This window comes from Onychostoma macrolepis, chromosome 07, assembly GCF_012432095.1.
Source record: "Onychostoma macrolepis isolate SWU-2019 chromosome 07, ASM1243209v1, whole genome shotgun sequence".
NCBI lineage: Eukaryota > Metazoa > Chordata > Actinopteri > Cypriniformes > Cyprinidae > Onychostoma > Onychostoma macrolepis.
The window spans coordinates 11,939,880-11,959,250 of record NC_081161.1 but is presented as its reverse complement, the minus strand read 5'-3'; the positions used below and the strand labels follow the sequence as shown (position 1 = coordinate 11,959,250).

General features: G+C 38.9%; 1 protein-coding gene and 1 long non-coding RNA gene across 3 annotated transcripts in view; one reads left to right on the top strand and one right to left on the bottom strand.

Annotated features, from left to right (window-relative positions):
- mrc1a (mannose receptor, C type 1a) overlaps nucleotides 1–19,371 on the top strand; it is a 215,565-nt gene that overhangs the window by 51,450 nt on the left and 144,744 nt on the right. The window lies entirely within an intron of this gene.
- Nucleotides 7,243–8,333, bottom strand: LOC131543452 (uncharacterized). The gene is made up of 3 exons (XR_009271916.1): nucleotides 8,249–8,333; nucleotides 7,931–7,993; nucleotides 7,243–7,357 (listed from the first exon to the last, which is right to left on the bottom strand). It is a non-coding gene; the product is annotated as an uncharacterized LOC131543452 (long non-coding RNA).

The window sequence follows — 19,371 nt, the reverse complement described above, 5'->3', positions numbered from 1 at the left end:
TTCAACGGTTGTTGTGGTTGACGGCAAACGCATCAATGATGCGTTGAACATCCAAAGCCTTCGCTCTTCGTGTACTGATGGCCAAGAGTGCCAAGTCGCTGTTCCGGGCATCCCAACAGTTGCTTCTCAGATATGTTTTCAAGCATCGGAGACAAGAGAAAGATCTCTCACATGACACAGATGTCACAGGAAGTATCAGAGATATCAAGATGAGTTTGTGCATGTCCATAAATGTGTCTTCATATGGCTCCATAAGTAACAGCAATTCAGAAGTGTTTTTAATCGAGTGTCCTTGATTTGTTTTTCTTTCAAGCAGACGCCGGACTTGGTGCATCTCTGCGTTTAAATTTTCTTCAGTGATACCGTAAAACTGTGCCATGGGCAATAGACACTTCTTGTCTAAGAATGACTTGTGTTGTGGGCTGAGGGCTGAGACCCCGTCAACGCATCGTTGGCATCTTTAGAGAAGCGTCTCATCAACTCACTGACCAGCCTGTCAACAACTTGATAAAAGCAGTCGGTGCGCAGATCATCATCAGAGCTGTGAGCGTGGTGTATAGGAGCCTCAATGATAAAGTCATTCAGTCGCTGGCTTTGTCGGGCATCTCTCCTTTGTCAAGTCAAGTCAAGTCACCTTTATTTATATAGCGCTTTTACAATACAGATTGTGTCAAAGCACTTAACAGTATCAAATTGGAGGATAGAGTGTCAGTAATGTATAATGATAAGATTAAACACTCAATTTTCAGTTAAAGGCATTTCATTATTGAATTCAGAGATGTCATTGTCTAGCTCAGTTTAGTTTAAATAGTATCTGTGCAATCAAATCGGCGATAATCGCTAGAAATTAAGTGTCCCCAACTGAGCAAGCCAGAGGCGACAGCGGCAAGGAACCAAAACTCCTCTGTGACAGAATGGAGAAAAAACCTTGGGAGAAACCAGGCTCAGTCGGGGCCAGTTCTCCTCTGACCAGACGAAACCTGCAGTTCAAAAGTTTATATTTCTATTTTAATTTTGTTGCAATTTCTAACAATAGTAGTATTATGTAGTTAGGTATTTTATTATATTTTAGTTATTTTGTTATTTTTGGTTGATATATCTGGGGATATATCTCTGGGGTCATCCGGGCGTCCTGGTCTCCGCCGGCGATCAGGGCCGCAGACATCACCTCGGCGCCGACCCACCATCTGATCGGACACGGACCGAGAAACAGACTAGGAAAGAAACAGACAAACATTAGCGCAGATGCCATTCAACTTACGATGTAACGAGTACATCATGTGTTATGGGGAGTGTTCCCGGTTCCGGTTCATCTAATTAATGCAGCCTAACAATCCTTTAACGGATTTGAATAATAGAAGCGTATTAATGTGTTATGTGTAAGCCAGGCTAAAGAGATGGGTCTTTAATCTAGATTTAAACTGACAGAGTGTGTCTGCCTCCCGAACAGTGTTAGGTAGATTGTTCCAGAGTTTGGGAGCTAAATAGGAAAAGGATCTGCCGCCCGCAGTCGATTTTGATATTCTAGGTATTATCAAACGGCCAGAGTTTTGAGAACGCAGCGGACGTGGAGGACTATAATGCGATAAGAGCTCGCTCAAGTACTGAGGAGCTAAACCATTCAGGGCTTTATAAGTAATTAACAAGATTTTAAAATCTATCCGATGCTTGATAGGGAGCCAGTGCAGTGTTGACAGAACCGGGCTAATATGCTGCTGCATTTTGGACTAACTGTAGTTTGTTGATCAAGCGTGCAGAACAACCACCCAATAAAGCATTACAATAGTCTAACCTTGAGGTCATAAACGCATGAATTAACATTTCTGCATTTGACGTTGAGAGCATTGGTCGCAATTTAGATATGCTTTTGAGATGAAAAAATGCAGTTTTACAGATGCTAGAAACATGGCTTTCAAATGACAGATTGCTATCGAACAGCACACCTAGGTTCCTGACTGATGAAGAAGAATTGACAGAGCAGCCGTCAAGTGTTAGATAATGTTCTAGGTTACATGTGGGGTTTTTAGGTCCGATAATTAACACCTCTGTTTTTTCAGAATTTAGCAGTAAAAAAGGGTGTGTGCTCCCCGATGCTAGGCCAACCTTGCCACACAGTTCATTTGCACGGTTTTGTAGGTCGCTCCAGTATTCCTCTGAACGATTTTCGGATAGTGCTGTGACGACAGATTGGATCAAATCACTTGCTGATGAAATGTCCAGATTGGGTGACTGGAGCTGGTCTGAAGCAAATTTGGTGACCCGGAAAATGTCCTCAAATAAAACGAGATGCAAAACAAACTGTTGGTCGATAAGCCCCTGCATTGCCCTTGCATCTGTTTTTCGCCTCGCATTCGTTTGTACCTGAATATCCTGCAAAGTGGCCAGAATGGCACAGTGATTTTTTTAATTGCCCACAACGCAGAGTGCTGACATGCCCAACGTGTTTCACTAAGTTTCTTCAACTCTACTGGTTGTTCAGAAGGTTCAAGCTCCTTTTGTTTTTTCTTGAAAAGGTCATGGACCACTGACCCAGAAAAAACGTTGTAGAACATTTGCATCTCGAAAAACTCAGAAGCAGGCTGGATATTTCGTACACAGTCCACTAGAGTAAGATTAACTCTATGTGCATGACAGTGTACATATAATGCGTGAGGCACCTCTTTTCTGAACTTTTCCTGCACCCCGTTGTTACACCCCGACATCACCGCCGCTCCGTCATAGCATTGCCCGATGCAGGCGCTGACATCAATGTTGCATTGAATGAGAGTTATTTTAATACACTGTAGAAGTGAATCCGCATCCAATCCATCAGCTGGCGTAAAGTTTAAGAACTTCTCCATAACATTCCCAGCATGTAGGTAGCGAACCACTACTGAAATTTGTTCTTTTTTACTGATGTCTTTACTCTAGTCTACAATTAACGCAAAATAACCAGCATCCCTTAGTTCATCGTTAATCTGCTTCCTTACCATATCAGCCATAATAGTGATTATCTCATTTTGCACTTCGCGGTGAGTATATTTTGCATTTGACGGATTGTCAGCTATCTTTTTAGCAAAGGTTTGGTCAAACATGCTGATGACATTGAGTTCGACAAAGTTTCCCCTGTTCGCTGATTTCTCATCCTCTCTGTGACCACGCTGAGCAAGGCCCTGACATGCCATGTAGCGCAAACTCTCCACCACAGCCTTCATATAATGCCGATTTTCTTCAACCACTTTAGAATGTCCTTTATCAATAATGTTCAGTATTTTTGAGCCATCTTGCATTCTCTGTTTAAATTCACACCACGCCTCCATAGAAAATTTGTGTGCAGCACTAATATTGTGTGCTTTAAAACTCTGCTGTGCTTTACGCCAGTTCTGGAATCCAGAAATTGTGAAGGCTGGCTCTAGATGGAAAGCATGGCCAACCGCAGCTGCAAAATGCTGTGTCCTTATCAACAGAATACTCCAGCCAGTCAAATTGGTCAAACCATCCAGACTGGAAGCTTCTTTGCTGGTTTCCAAACATCTGGGCTGGGTATTTACGGATAGGGCGTCTTGGTCCTTCATCTGGTTTCTGGCTTAAATCCATAGGCCCCTTAACACTTGACCTTGTGTTGCTAATTTGAATGGAACTTGAAGCTGTACTAGCTGCCGTCTCTGCATCCGCGGCAAACGCATCAGCGGACTCCTCCGTTTCAGAATCAACATCTGAAACATTCTCAACCTCGGGCAAAGGTACGTTTATGTTCTCATTTTCACTCGAATTAAATTACAATTACGAGATCGCTTACTTGGCAGAAGGAACCGCTCCATTTTGTTTTTATGAAATGCTAATACATAATAAAAAGCACGACAGCGTAGCTAATTCACGTGACATGTCACGTCACATATATGATACGCATACGTAATGAGTAAAATGTTTTTATTTTATTTGTTGTTTTAAATTATTTATTTATTTATTTATTACAATATAGGCTGTATAAAATTGCTTCCAGAAAAAAAAAATATTTGGGGGTGCTACGGGGGTGCTTTGGTCTTTCTTGGGAGTGCTAGCCCCCTTGCTAGCCCCTCCCTAGCGCCGCCCATGTTGCCAGTGAATAGGAGTTACAACTCCCACCCGGGTGACACTACTCCTATGATAGGCCATGCAAAAATACAACAAATATTTTAATATCTTTAAAATATTGAATAAGTTAAATAAATAAATAAATAAAAAAATAAATATTAAAGTAACGTTGCAACCTTGCAAACAATAAAATCAGAGAAGGACTTTAACTGTAAGCGACACAAGCATACACAAAACAAAGGGAACAATAACATCGTATTATTCAAAATGTTCAGAAGATTTGTCTCTTTCTTTCTTTTCTGTCTCTTTGGTTGTTATTTTTTATTTTTTTTATATCGCCCACTTTTTTATAAACATTTTTTTATTTTTTTTATTTACCAGTTAGGCATGTTGACAATAACTTATATCTTCAACATACGTTGTCTATGACCAAAAATGTAAGATATGTTTTCATTTATCCTTTTAAAATTTGCTTTGCTTGAGATTTTTCTTGTGATTTAGTCGAGTTGGTTTTGCATCAAACACAATATGATTTTCAGCAATTGAGATCTGACAGCAACAGTGCATTTTTCCGCTTGGGCGAGCGCTTTGCAGACAGCTTACCTCACGCATGAAATCAGCTACAGGCCAGCAAACCAATGAGAACGCACTGCTATCCTGAAGAGTCATAGCAATAGAGCAGAGGCGCCAAGGCTGAGGAGAATCCGCACGCCCGGAAGCAACCATAACTGGTAGATCTAAAGAAAATTACTGCAATTTGGCAAATAAATCATTTTACATACTTATTCCTAACTCTTTAAGCTTTAAGTTACATTTAAAAATTTTCAATTCAAGTTTATTTGTATAGCGATTTTCACGATACAAATCGTTGCAAGGCAGCTTTACAAAAAAAATTAAGTTTCTAAAATATATTTAGTAGTAGTTTATCAGTGGTGACTATGTCAAGTTGATGTACATATGGCATAAATGTAGAGTAAAATCAGTTATTGACGTAATCAAACAGATGTTGAACATTATTAACAGCAATGATTATATGATGCAATCAAACTTATAGCAAAATTTGGTAGTTTTGTATGTCGTTTCAGGGTTGGCATCATCTGAGGTCCTCTGAGGGGTTGGCATCATCTCTTCTCAGGTGTTCTGGATCCAGACTAAAGCTTGTGAAATTCCTAGCTACCACGGGGTATCAATACTGTGGCAGAAACAGAGAAACAAATAGAGACATAATTAGCATAGCTGCTGTTCCAACCAAGCAAAAAATGATTTGTTCAAACCAAGCTAAAGAATAATAATGTGCATTTAATCAGATATAACTGCAGTACAAGATTATGAGATGCATTATGTGAATGCTTGGCTAAAGAGATGTGTATTTAATCAAGATTTAAACCGAGAGAGTGTGTCTGAACCGCGGACGTTATCAGGAAGGCTGTTCCAGAGTTTGGAAGTCATACGATACGATACGATACGATACAATACACTTTATTGTCAGACAAAGTCTGAAATTTGTCTTGCGTTACAGCAGGTTCACTCAAAATTGCAATACTTTATCACATAAACAAGACTTTCTCAAACATAACACACAAAAAAAAAACCCTGTAATCTCTGGGACAGATTTACCTTTTTGATGAATTATTCAACGCTAATACAGCTTGATGTACAAATGAATTCTTTAGCTTAATCCGACTGTATCTTGGGACCTTATACCGTCGATTAGATGGCAACAGCACAAATTCATCATACAACACATGATTAGGTTCAGAGACAATATTACTGGCTAGTTTTACAAGATTATTATAATAGGATAGTTCATATGCTTTTTGAAGTGGCTGACCCACTATTTTGGAGCACATTTTTAGTAAGTTCATTAGCTTTGTTTTTAGACTAACAGATAGACTCATATACCAAACTGAGTTACAGTATTGCAAAACACTCATGATTACAGACATAAAAAATAAGAGGAGAATCTGCTTTCTTACTCCGAATGACCTCAATCTACGGAGAAAGTAGATTCTTTGCATTGATTTTTTGCAAATACCATCTATATGATCTCTCCATGATAATTTGCTGTCTATCCATACTCCTAGATACCTGTATATTTCAACTTGTTTGATGTTCTCTTCATGTATGACAACAGGTGTTGTGTGAATGTCTGAAGCAAGCCCAAATACTATCTCCTCAGTTTTTTTGATGTTAATACTGATTTCATTAAAGTCACACCACTCGACCAATCTATATACCCCCAATTGATGCTGTTCTGAACACTCTTGGTTATTCAATAATGATATTAACACAGTATCATCGGAGTACTTTAAAATATATTGGTCAGTCCTGTTTGATCGACAATCATCTGTATACAGAGTAAATAACATAGCAGAGCTTACACAACCCTGAGGTACACCTGAGGTCACAAGCGAAAAAGCTCTACCTCCTTTAGTGGACTTTGCTATCCTAGGTACTACCAAAAGTCCAGAGTTTTGCGACCTTAGGGAGCGGGATGGATTCCCACATAGTGTGTTCCAGGATTGTCTGGATTCCAGACAAGGGCCACACAGACTTGGGCCAGTTATGGCCCATGTGTGGCCCTTGTCTGGAATCCAGACCTGGTACACACCAAGACCGTAAGTCATTGCGGTATATGGGCCAAGCAAAAGCTGATTGTGTGGGCTGGAGCTGGGCCAGAGAAAAATTGCTATGTGGGATCTGAGGTCCTGTATGACCATAGCTGGCCCTATTCTGGTCCTATGTTCTGGACCAGATGGGTTCCACATGTCAGCCTCAACAAAACCATAACCAAGCCACTTGATACACAAGGGGAGGGGGATGAATAGTCACAACAACGACAATATTCTGAACAAATATTTAATCGGGTTTAATCAGCAAACCAAGTTGAATAGATCTCACACCTGACACAGCATTATGGTCAGTTCACACTTTCACAAAAACGATAAAAAACTATTTAAAAAAAACATGCTTATTTGTTTTGCTTGGTCGGTGTGTTCACACTTTTGGAGTATGGCAGTGTGAATTGGCTTTTAGGTGCTTTGGAAAACAAAACAAAAAAACAGTAAAATAAATATATATGTGTTTAATGTTAATGCAATTAACACATAATTCTTAAATAAGGTAGTTTCTCTATTTTTGCAATATTCAAGTGTTCATGTCCCTGAATAATAACTGCATGAACCTAAGTCTGAAGAGTACACATACTATCTAGTAGACAGCAATCCTTGTGAGTGAGAAGCCTGGTGTGGAGGCTGTATCTTGAACTGACTTCTGTCCAGGTTATCTGTCTTCACGAACTGCCCTGAAATACAATTCAAACAAACAATGTAGTGTGAGGCTCTTACATTCACAATGCTCATTTTGGCCTCAGTGGTGAAGTGTGCAGAAAATTCTGCTGGACTGAAATTTAGTCTTTGGTGAACAGTCTTTAAGAGTGCAAATAACATTTAAAGTTTTAAGTATCTTTCAGGCTCGCGTGAGGTTTCCACAAGCAACAAAGTCTGCTTGAACAAAAACTTCACTACATTTAAAGTTTAGAAAATAATATACATACAGACCGTTACAGTTTGAAGTGAGGTACTCTGGTTCTGTCTTACCGTTATTAATTTTAATTTCAAAGAACTTTTTTATTATCATCTGTGTCTCTTTTTGAATTATGATTGACCCCTCTGTAGGTTGTTGTGTATGAAGTGTCCTCAGAGCAGAGTTAAACAAGACAGCCTTGTAGGACATACAGGAACCCAGACAGCAACATAGTGTTGGCGTGTAATCCATGCGGGCCAGATGTGGGCCGACACTGCTTGTTGTCTTGGAAATATTTGATATATTTTTTTGAATATTTGATAAACTTTTGAATGTTTGAGGTTTTACTTACTAGTCAGATGATTCATGGCGCTTTGGAGATGTTCTTCGACAGGAGATCCGCTCTGCTCCAGCTCTGCAGCACAGCCATCGGCATGGAAGAATAGGAACAATATGTCACATAGCCAACAAAATGTAGTATACAATGTCAGGATTATTAGAAATAAACAAACTACAGCAGAGGTGAAATGCAATAATAATAATATACAAAACATACAAAAAATCTTAAGATACCAGAATTCATATTTTTAGGTTTTACAGATGCATGATGATATAGTTGAAATATATTGTGAAAAATTCATATAAAGTTTAATAAGATTTCTCAGATCACCTGTTTCCTGCATCTCTGTCAGCAGCTTCCATTACAAATTTTCTTGTAACTTCCCCTGTTTTAGGTATTTTTTTCTGACGCTCCTGAAATCACAGTACAATTTAGCAATATTTGTTTGCAATGAAAGTTCAAAACGTGTTTGAAATAGTTTCAGCCCATTAGTTCAGGTAAGTGACGTCACCGATTGACCCCACAGTGCAGACTTTTAGGTTAAATTAATTAACTTATAGTGACTTCTATTTATCTATTGACAAAGTATCAGCAAAACATTTCCAAAACTATCAAAGCCGCTCATCTACACATAAAAGGTGCTTAAAAGCTCAAACGTTCATTAATAAGAGCTCAAATCTATGTTAGCTTACCTCTAATTGTTAGCCTCTATAGTTAACGGTTGTGATGCTAACGGTCTTTTTGAAGACACTAAACCAATCCTGTAAAGTAAAGATTGAACAGAATCTGTTCCTGTACCTGTTACCATGGTAACCTCCTCCGCTCCAGTTTAAATGCGATTTGAATGCTCAAAGCGCGCCCATTGGCCCTGTCCACACGAACACGGTTATTTTCAAAACAGCAGCTTTTTTATGCGGTTTGGCCGTTCGTCCTCATGCAAACGCTGCACCAGGTCACTGAAATGTTCAAACATTTTGAAAACTCCTGCCAGGGTGAAGATTTTCAAAAACTCTGGTTGCAGTGTTATCGTGTAGACAGCAAAACCGGAGTTTTTGGCTTGTGACGTCAGAGCCTGCGCTGTTATCTCCGCCTACTGGAAACTTTTTCAGGCTTCTGATTAACCAAAATGTCCTGAAACTTCATGTATTGTTTAGTAGGCCTACATCAAACTGTAAATTGAATGAGAATATGAAAGCAGTGAATGCAAAACATATAATATCATATGAGGCATGAATATAATTTCACATGTAAACACAATTAAACACACAATATGAGCTTTATGTTATGCATTTTAAAAATATATTTTCAAAATGTATTTCAATATATTTAACAGTGTTTCACATATATGTGAATACATTACCTGTCTGTATGGGATTTTAGTCAAAAATATTTGAAATGGATTTTAAATGTAGAATTCAATGTAAATGTTTTAAATGTTTTAAATTTGACATCTGGCCCATGTCTTGTGTGCCGTCTTAAACCCGGTACCACCTCTGCCAAACCCGGGCCATGTTTGGCCCACATGCTGTATGCCAGTGCCGGATGAATGGCAGATATATATACAGTGTGTACGGAAAGTATTCAGACCCCCTTAAATTTTTCACTCTTTGTTATATTGCAGCCATTTGCTAAAATCATTTGTTCATTTTTTTTTCCTCCTTAATGTACACACAGCACCCCATATTGACAGAAAAACACAGAATTGTTGACATTTTTGCGGATTTATTAAAAAAGAAAAACTGAAATATCACATGGTCCTAAGTATTCAGACCCTTTGCTCAGTATTTAGTAGAAGCACCCTTTTGATCTAATACAGCCATGAGTCTTTTTGGGAAAGATGCAACAAGTTTTTCACACCTGGATTTGGGGATCCTCTGCCATTCCTCCTTGCAGATCCTCTCCAGTTCTGTCAGGTTGGATGGTAAACGTTGGTGGACAGCCATTTTTAGGTCTCTCCAGAGATGCTCAATTGGGTTTAAGTCAGGGCTCTGGCTGGGCCATTCAAGAACAGTCACGGAGTTGTTGTGAAGCCACTCCTTCGTTATTTTAGCTGTGTGCTTAGGGTCATTGTCTTGTTGGAAGGTAAACCTTCAGCCCAGTCTGAGGTCCTGAGAACTCTGGAGAAGGTGTCTTTGCTGTGACACTCATATATTTAACTCAGGTGCTGTCCATTTCTTCTGATCATCCTTGAGATGGTTCTACACCTTCATTTGAGTCCAGCTGTGTTTGATTATACTGATTGGACTTGATTAGGAAAGCCACACACCTGTCTATATAAGACCTTACAGCTCACAGTGCATGTCAGAGCAAATGAGAATCATGAGGTCAAAGGAACTGCCTGAAGAGCTCAGAGACAGAATTGTGGCAAGGCACAGATCTGGCCAAGGTTAAAAAAAAAATTCTGCTGCACTTAAGCTTCCTAAGAGCACAGTGGCCTCCTTAATCCTTAAATGGAAGACGTTTGGGACGTCTTCCTAGAGCTGGCCGTCCGGCCAAACAGCTATCGGGGGAGAAGAGCCTTGGTGAGAGAGGTAAAGAAGAACCCAAAGATCACTGTGGCTGAGCTCTAGAGATGCAGTCGGGAGATGGGAGAAAGTTGTAGAAAGTCAACCATCACTGCAGCCCTCCACCAGTCAGGGCTTTATGGCAGAGTGGCCCGACGGAAGCCTCTCCTCAGTGCAAGACGCATGAAAGCCCGCATGGATGACTCAAAGATGGTGAGAAATAAGATTCTCTGGTCTGATGAGACCAAGATTGAACTTTTTGGCCTTAATTCTAAGCGGTATGTGTGGAGAAAACCAGGCACTGCTCATTACCTGTCCAATACAGTCCCAACAGTGAAGCATGGTGGTGGCAGCATCATGCTGTGGGGATGTTTTTCAGCTGCAGGGACAGGACGACTGGTTGCAATCGAGGGAAAGATGAATGCGGCCAAGTACAGGGATATCCTGGACAAAAACCTTCTCCAGAGTGCTCAGGACCTCAGACTGGGCCGAAGGTTTACCTTCCAACAAGACAATGACCCTAAGCACACAGCTAAAATAACGAAGCAGTGGCTTCACAACAACTCCGTGACTGTTCTTGAATGGCCCAGCCAGAGCCCTGACTTAAACCCAATTGAGCATCTCTGGAGAGACCTAAAAATGGCTGTCCACCAACGTTTACCATCCAACCTGACAGAACTGGAGAGGATCTGCAAGGAGGAATGGTAGAGGATCCCCAAATCCAGGTGTGAAAAACTTGTCGCATCTTTCCCAAAAAGACTCATGGCTGTATTAGATCAAAAGGGTGCTTCTACTAAATACTGAGCAAAGGGTCTGAATACTTAGGACCATGTGATATTTCAGTTTTTATTTTTTAATAAATCTGCAAAAATGTCAACAATTCTGTGTTTTTCTGTCAATATGGGGTGCTGTGTGTACATTAATGAGGAAAAAAATGAACTTAAATGATTTAAGCAAATGGCTGCAATATAACAAAGAGTGAAACATTTAAATGGGTCTGAATACTTTCTGTACCCACTGTATGTATATATATATATATATATATATATATATAACACAACAGGATATACTATTCTATAATATACTATATAATATCATATATCATATAATATCATCAAAATCAAAATATTTGAAATGGATTTAAAATGTGGGTCAAGATCGGCAATACTTATGTGGCCCACATATCTATATTTGACATCTGGGCCAAATACTACATATAACATCTGGCCCATGTCTTGTGTGCCGTCTTAAACCCGGTACCATCTCTGCCAAACCCTGACTGCCATGTTTGGCCCACATGCTGTATGCCAGTGCCGGATGAATGCCAAATCTGGGCCAGATGCATGCCAAATCTGGGCCAAATTTGTTTGCTGACTGGGTTGTAGCTTGATAGAAGACTAATTAGGTACGCAGGAGCTGAACTATTAAGGGCCTTATAGGCAAGTAGCAATATTTTGTAACTGATATGGAACTTAATAGGTAGCCAGTGCAGAGACTGTAAAATTGGGGTATGATCATATTTTCTTGACCTGGTAAGGAATGACCTGCCCAACTCAATCTGAGCAGCTGAATCCTTAGCCATCTTCAAGAAACGTCTAAAAACACATCTCTTCCATCTTTATTTGACCCTCTAACTCTAGCACTCTCTATTCTAATTCTATTTTATTTATCTGTCTTCTTTTTATTAAAAAATTTAAATAAAACACACACACACACACACTTGACCCTCTATCAATTGCATATTCTCAAACTGCTAGCTTTTCTTGAAAAACTAACAGCTTTGTTTTTTTTCTGTTCTATCTACTTGTTTCTTAAAAAAACAAACAAACAAACAAAAACAAAAACCTTGCTACGTGTACTGCATTAAGGCTAACCAAGAATTGTCATATCCGAATGTAATAGGAGAACATTATTGGTCATCCAATATTTTACATTTTTAACACACTCTGTTAGCTTAGACAATTTTGAAGTTTCATCTGGTCTTGTTGAGATATATATTTGAGTATCATCAGCATAGCAATAGAAACTAATCCCATATTTTCTAATAATATTACCAAGGGGCAACATGTATATTTAAAATAGGGACAAATGACAAGGGATCAACTTATTGTCACGTGTTTGAGTTCCTGTTTGTCCTTAGTTGGTTTAGTTCCTGTTCTAATTATTAATCACCTTCAGTCTGTTCATCTGAGTTTATTAATAATCTCGTTTGCTCCTTTGGTTTGCCTGTTCTTTATAAGCCTTCAGTTTCTAGAGTTTCTTTGTCTCGGATTTATGTTGTTTTCAATGGTCCACATGAGTTGATGTTTATTAAAAGTATGTCTTTGTTTATTCCTGCCTCGTGCGTCTTCGCTACAACCACGACCGCGTGACAGAATCGGAGACCTAAACAAAACCGTAAGCGGTGCCTCTTCTCCCCGTTTATTTTCCTATTTTTTGAAAATCTTTTTGTTTCCCCTCGATTTCTCCCCGTGGCATGGAAATTGCCACATGATTCGCCGCCCTAGCCCGCCTGGATCTCCTGTTCATGGAGTACGCCTGGGAATTCTGCGGGCTCGCGGCAAAGACAGTGTTAGATGACGCCACTATTAATTCTCTGTTCTGGATCGGGGCCAATTACTATCGCCCCATGGACCTCCTAGCCACCACTGGACTGAGCTGGAGGGAAGGGATTCTCTGGTGTCTGGAGAGTGTCCAGCCCGATCCAGAACCAGCCCGCCATCCAGAACGTCAGCTTTTCCCAGTCAAGACCGCTGTCCGCAGCGAAGTCAAGGCCCCCATTCGCGGCTCATGTGCCCCTACGAATACTGGTGGAATACGATGGGATGTCTTTGAGTCCAACCCCAGAGCTCGTTCCAGTGTCGGCTCCAGCCCCAGAATCTGCTCCTGAAAGCTATCCTGAATCTCCTTTGTCTCCGCTGGTTCCATCCAGCCCTCCATCGTCCCCATCGTCTCCGGTGGTTCTGTCCAGCCCTCCATCGTCCCCATCATCTCCTGAGCACCCTGGAATTACAATTGTGACTATCCGAAATTATATTTATGGATAGTCAAAACACAGTTTTAAATGTTAAACCGGCTTTCCATATATATTGCAATTATGACTCGTCGTAACTGGAAATAAGATATCTACAATGTCATTTTGACTAGTCGTAATACACATTGAAGAATATTTTCAGATATCTTCAAATGAGTTTTGACTAGTCATAATTCCAATTCAATGTATGTATAGTGCTGTGATTTTAATTGAATCATGTTGCAAAACAGACCAAATGCAGTGTAATGTTCAATAAAGGCAGAAAACCGCAAACTGCTTGTCTGAATTTATTCATTATATATTTAGACATAATGAAAAACAATGGAATTATACAAAATCACACACATGAAAAATAGTACAAATAAATGCATGACGGACAAGAACAACGCCTCATAATCAGATGCAGTCAAAAAAGGTGAAGGCTGATTTTAAAAAGATTACAATTTAATAAAAGTTTATCTGGCATTGATGACATTTTAGATTACATTACGTTGTGTATGAATTTAAGTTCACTTGTGTCATTATGGCAGCTTGTTTCCACCATGGTATGAAAAATAAAGTTAATTTGCAGCTTTTTATCTTATCATTCGTTCTGACTTTTTTCTCAGAATTGCGAGATATAAACAATGCGAGTTGCTATTTCTTTATTAATTAATGAATTCTTTATTTAGTGGCGGAAACAAGCTTCCATAGGAAATAGGCCACTAGGTGGGAGTATTGTATTGTATTATAGCAAGAGATCCATGATGATGATATTCTGCTGTGTTCAGTTATGAGTTCCCATGTAAACCAAATTTTCCCAAGTTCCCAAATTTTAATTCCAATTTTTAAACGGATGCCACCTTATTGGGACAATAAAGCCCTCCCTATACCTACCCTAACCCTACCCGGGCCATTCCACCGAATGGGCACCGTTTCTGTCCCCAGGACATTATAGGTACAAACATGCATAAAAATTAACTACAAAATACTTTTTATCATTAAGCAAAGTGTCCTGCACATTAATATAACTGCAAATTTAAAATATATCATTAAAAAAATTATTAAAAACTACCTAAAACACTGAAAATATAGCATTTGTACATGTCCCCAATGTCTAACATTACATTTTAACATGAAATATAATGTTTAAAATCCTTCAGAAATAATTTTATTTTGCATTTTTGTGTACCTCCATATCCCATCTGTGCTTTAAATACATTTATTTCAAAATAAATTTACACTATTTTGGATAAAATGCACATTTTAGTCGTGTCCCCAGGTTTTCACATTTTCAACATAATATTGCAACATCTGGATCTTCTGAAGGCAATGAAATGATCGAAAGCATGTGGTCGTATTTTCTTTTCTGTATATTTGATGATATCGTAACGGTGGCTGGGTGCATCATTATAAATATACTGTCCTGTTACCTAAATTATTTCTTAGATGTTACTTGTTTATTTTAAAAATACAAAATCAATATAATTTGCTGAGTATGCTTATAATATTAGCACGTACAGTACTCCATGTGGCTAGATTATATGTATTTGCTAATTTTATCCTAAAATCTCAATCTGGTTACTTTCAGTCCTGTTACTCATATATCCTATACTTATATAGAGTAACTGAGTAAAAGTAACAGGAGTGAGTAGTGTCATCAGTTTTATAAATGTAAATATTAGGCTACATCAATATTAATCTAGCCAAACCATTTTTTCTCAAAGTTTTGGCCACACTGAGACAATGCTTTTGCCCATAGAAAACTAATGGTTGTTCCCGCATTATTGTTTTAAGCCCGGCTCACACTGTGCGATTTTGGCCACGATTTGGTCGTCTGGGACAAATTTTGAAAATCATAAAAGATTCCTATAATCCTAGGCTATGGCCGTTGCGATTAAATTTCACCTCCAACGAATTTCTGGCGGTGTCAGAAGACTACAGTCCTGCAGTGTGACTACCCCATCTGTTTAATCTTGATCAAGAACAACTAATGATCAACGAATTGGAGCGGCATCGGCCGTTAGATCATTTTAAAACATCAAATAGCCTTCAATTTACAGGTAATAACTGCATCTGTCTCAGATGTAGACTTGTGAAGATTTATTTTAATGCGGATCCCATACTGTAACCTGAAATAAATGTGCTCTATAGCCTACTTATTCGTGTTTGTGCAGAAAATGATTAATGTGCATGCATGACAGGGAGGCGCCTGAGCTATCACTTGAATTTTTTCCTGATAATGAAAAACTGATAATTGGGGTGTCTCACATACATGAGAAATATATCTACAGAAAGCTTGAAATGTCTACTTTTACACGAACCAATTCAAAACGAAAACAAATACTCCCTGATTATGTAATCTGTGAAGGTTACATTTATATCTACAGACGCATCCAATCTACTGTGGAGATGAGAGCCAGCACTGTGAATTTCATTTTGCAGCCAACAAGAAAACAGTTTATTAATAAATAATTAAAATGCCTCCTTTTTCATAATTAGTATACTTCTGCCTGTGCTTTGTGGCAAACTTAATGCATGTGCTTGAGCACGGAATATATTAAGGCTCATTATGGATTAGACTTAATTTAATATAAACGTTGGATTAATTGAATAATGACATAGTCGGTCATTTATGGCTGCATCCGAATACAGAATATTAGAAATACTAGAAAAATATAAAAAACCGAATACTAGAAAAATATTATGCGGGGGGTAATATTTATATTACCCTCTAAGTACCCTCTTAGACATCTCTGTTAAAGTTTTTAAAGCATTTTGTAAGTTTGCATATAGGCTAATCGGATAAATTCTGCTTTCAGAACGGTCACGTTCACGTCCTGAAAATAGTACAGCATATAAATTAAGAACAAAAGTTTTTGTCTCTCTGGCAGACTCTTTCGGCCAGTTTCTTTGTCTCTCTAGCAGAGGTGCCACGTCTCCTGAGAAAACAAACAAACAAACAAAAAAAAAAACAAGCAATACTGCATATTATATTGTATATAATGCTCTGTATGCCATTGCATGCCAATTGCAAAAGCCAAACCAAACGAGGCATTTATCCTAAAACAGACACTTTGCCTAAACCTGCTCTGCAAGTTTGAAATGCTCAGACACTCTCCATATGAACGAGCAAGTGATTCACACCTTTGTCAACCCCCCACGACGAAGCAAACTACCCCCAAACCCCAACCTCCTCTGGCTGGCCTGAATTCAGTCACACTTGCTCAGTGTAAAATGGACATCTGAAAAAAAAAAAAAAAATGGTAACGTAAACCATCGAAATGCAGAATGCACACATCTGCATTAATCATTTTATATATTATTTTTATTTATTAAAAAAATAAAAACAATCCGGGATTTGAACCTGTGTTGCTGAAATCATGGCTACCATCCACCACTCGACAATGGATGGATTAACTTGATAAACCAACTACCCTTTTCCATTGCGTGTTTTCGAGGACAGTTGGTGTTTTCGCATGCAAGACAGACGCGCTCTTCATTCATCTCACTTCGCAATAATAAAAATAACAGTGGCATCATGCAGATAATTCTTGTTTATTATAGTGCAAGGAAGCATGTTCAAATAGCCTACTGTTTGGTTCCAAAACGTGATAAACGTTTTTTTTTTTTAAATTGAGTTTTCCTCATCTAGGCTACTTTGTGACCAATAAACAAACAAAAAAGGGCTACACGATAAATCGCATGTGATTGTTGTGCGCATCGTGTCAGGTTCTGTAATCAGCAGTAAATCTCCTTCACGTGCTTTCAGACAGAGCGGCATTTAATACACAGAGCCGTAGATCACTGAGAAGCTATACGCAATATCGCGTTCATAATCGCAGATGAATCGCATTCGATTATGAATGCGACGTTGCGTAGCTTTTCAGTGTAAGTGTTTTTATTAATGCCATAAATGTTTTGGTAATACAGAGTATAGTACTAGTCAACTAAATGAATGTAACATGGCAAAGATGAATGCACTTTTGGAAGTTGAATGTAAGGGAAATGTCATTTTGGAATTTCGGTGGTCTGTGTGATATTGTTGTTCGTGATTTTCTTTTATTGTTGTAATTAATTAATAGCATTAACAAGATTCATTTTGGGAGCGATGACTGATTGAATGTAGCCTACCTATTTTTAGTCCGGTGCTATATATTAGTAAGCTATTGACCAAGTTCAGAGGCTGTCATATGTGGATCAACTTTGTGTATTTTCAACAGTTTCAATATCAAAAATAACTTTTATATTGATTCAATGGATTTATTGTATTTTGAAAAAAGAAAAAAAAAAAACATTTATTTTTTTTTAAATGGATTTATTGCATTTTGGGGAAAAAAATAATCAGTTTTTATAATAAATCTAAATCTGTTTTTGAATTTTTAATGATATTATAACCTACAGATACTATGTGAAAGTTTGAAACAGAAAATAGTGGTTTTCGTCTTGCCACTTTCTTGGTAAAGAAAACACATTTTTACTCAAATTAATCAAAACTGATAGCATTTTGGAACCAAACTCTTTGTATATATATATATATATATATATATATATATAAAAACAGCGTGCTCACTGGCTGTTACCGGTTGTGGTTGTGGATAAAAGGGCTCGAAGGAGTTGTGAAACAGAAATCTTCTAATAGGCTTCAACACATGTGTTCCATTTTGCAACGACAAAAAGAAAACTGAGGACTTATAAAGGAACAAAGGAGCAAACAAGATAATAAATACAAATCAGGTGGGGATAATTTAACGATGATTAACTAATGACAAAAACCGGAACAAAACCAAATAAGGGCAAACACGTAACATATCGCCCCCCTCCCGGAAGGCGTGTCTCGGGCCGCAGAGTTCTACCGGGGAGGGGGGGCGGAGGCCTGTGTAGGCCCGGGACAAGGGAGGCCTCCAGGGCGGATCCGGGGACTCTGTGGCCTTGGTCCTTGGCAGGGGCCACACAGGCACTGACTATATTGGGGAAGTCCACCCTAGGGGGGTGTTCTTGAGTAACAGACTCTTGGGGGCGCTCTGGAAGCGCAGAGCTGGACGGGACCAGCACAGACGTAGGAGGGCTGGATGGGACCAGTGGAGACGTAGGAGGGCACTTGCGAGGAGCAGACACTGGCGGGCACTTGCGAGGATATTATATCAGCTATAATACCAGCCTAATTGTTGATGTATAGGCTGTAGTCTACAACGATCCCACGTTTTGAACCCACGTTTTAACCCTCACTGTAAATTTGAGGATGTTATAATGTTATATTATAATGTTGTTGTTTATTTTGTTATTTGAACATCATTACAAAACAAAATAATTTTGTTTTATTTTTTTGTATTTCGTAATTAGTCAGTTTGCAATCTGTCCCTTTGCGCCACCTGGCGGTAGTTTCGTGAACGACTTTAACACGCGACTGACTTGCAGTTAACGACGTGGCCCTGCGGTGGCGGTACACATGCCAGTAATAGGCATTTTGGTTGTCCACCTACTGTATGTCTTCTAATGATTCTAATAGATTCACAAGTTTCAAAATCAATGTTCTGAAGCGTGGTTCTCAATCCTGTTTCTCGCGTCACCCTGCTCTGCACACACTCTGCATCTCTCTCTCTCTCTCTCTGTGCTGAGTGTTCGGGAGGTGTTTGAGTGAGTTTCAAACTTTTTCCTCTTTCCTCTTTTTAGATTAAGGTACATATTGGTAAAGTTTATTGAAACTGCGGCAGTTTTCTAACATTTATTTGCTGACTTTGTCGGCGAAAGAAGAGAGTAGCAATGGGATCGAATTCTGATGGTTTTGCGTCCTTGACTGCACGCCACGGGTGCAAGTGTTTATCAGATGAGACCGTGTCAGTGGAAGATTGTTTAATTGCTGTTAGTAATGCAGTTGGTGCACAAAATATCTTGTCTGCATCGAGAATGAACAAGGCCGTTGTTATTTTTTTGAG